The sequence below is a fragment of the Gorilla gorilla genome, chromosome 21 (genome assembly GCF_029281585.2).
Source record: "Gorilla gorilla gorilla isolate KB3781 chromosome 21, NHGRI_mGorGor1-v2.1_pri, whole genome shotgun sequence".
Lineage (NCBI taxonomy): Eukaryota > Metazoa > Chordata > Mammalia > Primates > Hominidae > Gorilla > Gorilla gorilla.
In genome coordinates, this window is record NC_073245.2 from 72,355,344 (window position 1) to 72,362,459 (window position 7,116).

Here is a 7,116-nt window from a genome sequence, read left to right on the forward strand (position 1 = left end):
CATCAAGTTTAAGCTGCTAATTACTTCCTGATCATGCAGAATAAAAGCTACATCCCTTGAAATACACCAGGCAGCTAAACATAATCTTTGCCTTTCCGTAGTGTTGGTTAAGGAATCCAGATGTTACTGCAATAACCACTCCATAAACAAAAGGAACACCCAGCTGTGAGAACTGGCTTCTCAGCATTCGTCCCAGCAGAGGCTCTTCCGGGGCTGGGTTCTGATGGTTGCCCTGTTTCAGCACAGCCCTTATTGGCAGGCAGACGGCTACGGGCACAGCCACAGGCTGAAGGTGAGTCCAGCACACAACTTCCTGATAGTGAACAGGAGTAAACATGGGACCCACCCGAAACCTTTGTCTGTTGACTTCGTAGCAAATGGAGGCAGCTCTAGGCTCTGGAGAGTTCGGGTATAGGAGACCATGACTTGAGCAGACTGATATAAGTGGAATGCAAACATATTTAGATGGCACAACTTAATTTAGATTTATCAACGCTAATATAGAAAAAAGCTAGTATTTATTGGGGCTTATTAGATTTTTAGTCTGAATCCTCACAACTTACAAGGGGGTTCATTTTACAGACTATGATCTTGCATGATTTCCCCAAAGATGCTCATTAAGTATATGGTGAAAGTAGAATTTGAATACAGAAGACCTGGTTCTGCTACTTTCTGTGTTTCTATTTAGTTCAAACCAGCCTTTCTTCTTTCAAAACAACTTCAATGGAATTCATGGTTTTGGAAAATAAACTTGATTTTGAGATTCAGACAATAAGTGCATTTTTAATGTTTATTCTTTTATCTTGAAAAACTGATATATTTATGAAATGATATGTGCTCACTCAGTGTCAACACTTCAAACAACACAGACAATACAATGACAAATTGGAGATCAGCTCTAATCTCGGCCCCCAATTTAATGCATTGCTGAATATCCTTCTGAACGTAGTCCATCCCACACTGTCCCATGACACAAGATGCTCCAAGGGGCTGAAGATAGAGGGACTTCTGCAGTCAAGAGAGCTGGGAAACTCTTGGACAGTCACAATGTGCATTGGGTATTAAAGGCTCTGAAAAGTTCTGCACCAAATAAACCCTTGGATTGGCTTGATCCAATGCCATGTTTCCAAAACCTACTTGCCCGTGGGACACCTTAGTCCATAACACAGGTTGGCATTTCTTCTAGAGAGTGTGCTCTGAAAAACACTGGTCTCACAACACCGTGCATTCATCCAGCAGGTATTTACCAAGCAGGGACTTTGGGCCAGGTCCGTGCTAGGCTCTGGAGGTGGACCAGCCAGCCCTGACCTCCATGGTGTCGTTTCTCATGGGAGAGGCTGCACAGAAGTCATTGAGAAAACGAAGAAACACACAGGTACTTTCAGATGCTGATAATGACTACCATGTGCTAAAAGAGCTCCAGGTGGTGTCTATTTTGAGACAATCTTCTCGACAATGAGATAGAATGAACCATGCAAACTTTGGGGGCTATGATGGTTTTAGGAAAGAGCTAGAGTGAAAAATCCTTTGACATATATACATACAAATAAAGATACATGTGTGTAATTTTATGTAATTGACATCACATTATATGCTGGCACCTGCCTTTTTTGCTTAATGAAAATGTCAAAGGTAATATTACCAATCAATCAATATATTTCACCATCGTGTTTAATTTCTGCAGAGCACTTATTCAAGCAGATACTGCATTTTTCTTAGTCACTCACTGGTGGGAATAGAAAGTTTTCTCAGGCATGCATTTTTCCCACTTCTGAAATGATCTCCTTAGAATAAATTCCCCAAATTGTATTGCTGGGTTCAAAGGCATGAACATTTTACATTTTTATACAATAATGTCAAACTACCTTCTGGAAATGATGCTCACTTTACTTTCCCTCCAAGACTGTGTGAAAATGCCCATTTTCCTAAATGCTTACTATGACTGGTTTCCAACTACATTTTAATTCTTGTTCAATCTGATAGGTAAAAAATGATATTTAATTTTTATTTGATTGATAATGACCTTGAACGTGCCCATTAGCCTTTTGCATGTACTCTTTTATGAAACATCTGTTCCTATCCTTCGTCAATGTTCCTCTTCATATGTTAACTTTTCTTATTGATTTGTTAGAGCACTTTGTATATTGTGAATATTAGCTTTTGTGATCAGAATTATGGAACTGTTGTCTTTAGTTTTGCTTATCAAGTTTAAAGCCATTCAGAGATGTTGTAAATGTGTATGTTGTTAAATTTATGTCTTATTTTGTGTTTTCTGATGCTCATATGTTTAGAATGGTCAAGCAACCCCAACTTATGATTACATAAATATTCTCCCATATTTGCTCTTAGCATTTTTTTTCTTTTCATGTAACCCTTTGTTCTTTCAGGAATTTACTTTGCGGTAAGAAATGGGCTGGCTTCCAGTTTTATGTTTCCCAAATGGTGATTCAGCTGTTCCATTTCCATATTCTCCCTTATTAGAAATGACCACTATATTATGTTCTAAAATATCTGCATACTTGTGTCCCTTCCTATAATCTCAGTTCATCTCTTTGAGCTATCTTTTGATTCCTTTTTCAAACCACACTGCTTTACTGAACTGTCATCATCTTATACATTTTTAATACTCAGCAAGACAAGTTTCTCAATGCCACTCTTTTTTGGAGTTTTTCTGGTGGTTGTAAGATGTTTATTCTTCTGGATAAACTTTAGAATCACTCTTTTTGTCCAAGGTAAAATATATCCCACATTGAGATCATACTGAATGTACAGAGTAATTCAGGAAAATATGTATGTCTTTATTGCATTGAGTCTTCTTATCCAATAAAAAAGATATGAATTTCCATGTATTAAAATCTTCACTGAGACTTATTTTTGGCTTTTCACATGTCCTGCAAATGTATTGTTAAATTTATTTTTAGGTATTTTAGGGGAAATGATTTTCTAAAGTTTGTATTTTCTAGCTTGTTATAATTTACATATGAGATAGTCATTGTTGTATATTATTTATAACTGATCATATTACTGTATTTTTATTGTTTTAATAGTTTTTCTATTATTTTGGGTTTTCCTGGAATACAACCTTATTATCTACAAATTATGATTGTTTTGCCTTTTCCAATGTTCATAACTGTTTTTATATTCTTGTCTGATTGCTTTGTTCAGCACTTCTAGAATAAAGTCATGCAATACTAGTGATAAAGGGTACTCTGAACTTGTGACTCTCATAGGATGCTGATAGTATTTTTACAAGTAAATTTGATGATAATTTTTGGATTGGAATGTGCATTAAAAAAATTCTACGGTGCTCACACCTGCAATCCCAGCACCTTGGGAAGACAAGGTGGGTGGATTGCTTGAGCCCAGGAGTTTGAGACCAGCCTGGGCAACATGCCAAAATCCTGTCTCTACAAAAAACAAACAAACAAAACCCAAACGACAACAAAAAAACCCAACAATTAGCCAGGCATGGTGGCACACACCTGTAGTCGCAGCTACTCAGGAGGCTGAGGTGGGAAGATCACTTGAGCCCTGGAGGTGGAGGTTGCAGTGAGCTGAGATGGCATGGCGCCACAGCACTTTAGTCTGAGTGACTGAGTGAGAGCCTGTCTCCAAAAAAAAAAAAAAAAAAAAAAATCAAAAACCAACCAAACGAACAAAATCTTATAAGAAGGAGTTATTGATAATTTCAAGTATCAGAAATGGATGTTAAATCTTATCAAATGTCTTTATGACTTATAAGAAATGATCATATACTTCTTTTTCCTTTGTCCTATTAACACTTTGAGAGTATTTTTTAAAGTTTCCTAAACCATATAGCTCCTGGATTTTGCAAATGAGTTCCTCATCATCATGGTGTGTTATTTACCAGCGCTTTTCTCAAGCTTTTTGCGTGAACTTTCTCTAATTACCTTTTCTGCGGGGAGTCTGTGTCAGGCCCTGGCATTCAGGTTATGCTGACTGTGGAGAAACCATTCAGTGACTTTTTGTCTTTCTCAATGTACTGGAATTGTTTCCATGGTACAGAAATAATCAGTTCCTTGAAGATTTGAGAAAATAAGACTCTGGCAAGCAGTAACTCCTATCCCACTGTTGGGAATATAAATGGTTTCAGCCACTTTGGAAAGTCTTTTGTTAATATCTAGTTAAGTCAAAACACTTGTACCCTATGCTCCCGCAATTCTACTCCTCTATCTGGGCCCTAGAGTAATGGTCCCCAACGTTTTTGGCATCACGGACGGGTTATGTGGAAGCCAATTTTTCCAGGGACTGGGTTGGGTGGGGGATGGTTTCAGGATGATTCAAGCACCTTACATGTACTGTGCCCTTTATTTCTATTATTATTAGCACATTACATTTATTGTGCACATTATTTCTATTATTATATTGTAATATACAATGAAATAATTATACAACTCACCATAATGTAGAATCAGTGGGAGCCCTGAGCTTGTTTTCCTGCAACTAGCTGGCCCCATCTGGGGGTGATGGGAGACAGTGACAGATCATCAGTCTTTAGATTCTCATAAGGAGCACATAACCTAGATCCCTCGCATGGGCAGTTCACAGTAGGGATCACGCTCCTATGAGAATCTAGTGCTGCTGCTGATCAGACAAAAGACAGAGCTCAGGAGGTCATGCAAATGATGGGGAGCAGCTGTAAATACAGGTTAAGCTTTGCTCACTCGTTGGCCGCTCATCTCCTGCTGTACAGCCCAGTTCCTAACTGGTTCCTAACCTGTACCGGTTCACGGCATGGGGTTGGGGGCCCTGCCTGAGAGAAACTCTCTTATGCATGCGCAAGAAATGGTATGTGTCAGAATTTTCATTGCAGTGTTGTTCGTACTGGTTAACAAATCAGAAATGACTTAAATGTTCCTTAGTAGGGGATTGGATTAGGTAATTTATGTAGTGGATTACTCTGCCACAGATGAAATGATTAAATTAGGTCTACTGATATCGACCTGGAAAATTCTCAAAAAATTAGTATGGGGGAGGAGACAGTGAGAAGAAAGTGAAAAAGAACATGTTCATCATGATACAATTTGTGTAAAAATAACAGGAAACAATGTTACATATAATTTTGTTATATAACAAATAACAGGAAATAATGTTATATATAATTTTGTTATATAACAAATAACAGGAAACAATGTTATATATTATTTTGTGCACCAAGTGTGGATAATATATACACATATATCATCAAAAGCACAGAAGAGAGGGGTATTAATCACCTTCAAGAATCAGGGTTTCCCCTGTGGAGGGAGGGAGCAGAGACAAAATGGTAACAGAGAAGTGGAGCTTCAAAGGTCTTGTAGTATTTTATGCATTAACCAAAAAAGGTCTGTTGTAAATACAGAAACACATGATATCTTTGAAAGCTGTGTGGTGGGGCATGGATATTTGTTATATTAACCACACTTCATTTATGGTCTTAATGAATTTCTATCTGGTTTCTCCATTAAGGATTAGAGAGGTCTTTCAAAGGCTCCTATTGTATTTCTACCAATTCTGTCTGTTCATCTTCCTTTTAAAAATTGGAGATGGAGGCTGGACACTGACAATTGTTATTCTTTAGATACTTTGAGTTAGATAACACAGTGCTTGGCACGGGGCAGGTGTCCAATAAGCGCTAGATGGCATCATCATCCTCTTGGACACTTTGGCTCTGTGTGCATCCCTCCAAATCCTCTGTTCCCTTGCCTTGGTGTGAAGCCAGTGCGCTTCAGGTGAACCCCCTTGGTTCCCAGCTCTTCCCAGGCTGAGGTGGGCATGGTGCCCCATCGAGAAGTTGGAGCATAGGCCCTTGTGCTTGGTGAGAACATTATGTGTGTCCCTTTTTGACTCCTTTGACTTGCAACACTGATTCCTAGGTTACGCTTCGGGACTGCCTGCCAGTTCGTGAAAATGACAGGGCTGTCCTTTCTCACCTGGGTCCTGCTGTTCACCTGACCTGCTGGGGTGGGGCATCAGCCCAGGCAGACAGTTTCTCTTTCTCCCTGGTAACCTGTGGTCCAGACCCCACTCTCACATCTTCTCTTACTTGTCCATGAGCTAAAGTGACTCACATCCTTTGCACGTTTCACTTTGACGTGATTTGGATTGCTTCTGGTGGATTTCCATCAGTGTGGCATGGTGGTGTGCTTTCCCCAGTTTCAGGGAAGGCTGACTTAACTAGTCTAGTTGTGGATCCTTTGGGTCCATGGATCTTACTTTGGGGTGATTTTGCATGATGGGGATATTTGGCAATGTCTAGACACATTTTGGTCATCACAGCTGGGCAGGGACACAGGGAGGGTGTGCTACCAGCATCTAGTGGTGGAGACCAGGGATGCTGCTGAATGTTTTAAGATGCACAGGACAGGCCACCCCCTTTAAACAAAGATTTATCCTTGAAGTATAAATAGTGCCCAGGCTGAGAAACTCTGCCTTAGGCCCAATGAGCCAATTTTACTCTGATATGCCTCACTTTGCTTCAACAGCTGGGTTTCGGAGAGACAGCATGCATTTTACATTGATGTGGTCTGATGTAACAAGCACCAGGCACCTTAGTATCATAATATGACTGATTAGATTATCATTTGCATTGTCATTTTGTTAATGTGTAGAGGAGGAAATATTACTGGAAGTCAGAAGATGGATCTTTGTTATGCCACCTTCTTCCATTCATGCATGCGTTTAACAACTATTTACGGAGCATCTACTCTGTGCTGGATATCATGCCAGATGATGCCCTTTTAGTGCTCTCAGTCCAGCAGGAACACAGGAAAAAAAACCCAACCAAACAAACAGATAACTGTATGTCTTGGAGATGGTAGCGTGTAGCAGAAAGGAAATAAGAGCATCAGGGAATCCACCCATGTAGGCGGTGTCTTAGCCTCCTGTGGCTGCTGTAACAAACACCGCACATTCAGTGGCTCCAATCACTAGAATCATATTCTCTCCAGGTGTTGGTAGGGCCTTGCTATTTCTGGGGGCTTCAGGGTAGGATCCTTCCTTGCCTCTTCTGGTTTTCGGTGGCATCTCCTGGCCTTCCTCCCTGTGTAGCTGCATCACTCCCATCTCTGTCTCTGCCATCATGTAGACTTCTGTGTCTGCATCTTCTTCTCTCCT

General features: G+C 40.0%; 1 pseudogene; it reads left to right on the forward strand.

Moving 5' to 3' along the window:
* The first annotated feature begins 223 nt into the window (after positions 1-223).
* Positions 224-1,157, forward strand: LOC134757808 (putative uncharacterized protein encoded by LINC02910; annotated as a pseudogene).
* The last annotated feature ends 5,959 nt before the right edge of the window (positions 1,158-7,116 follow it).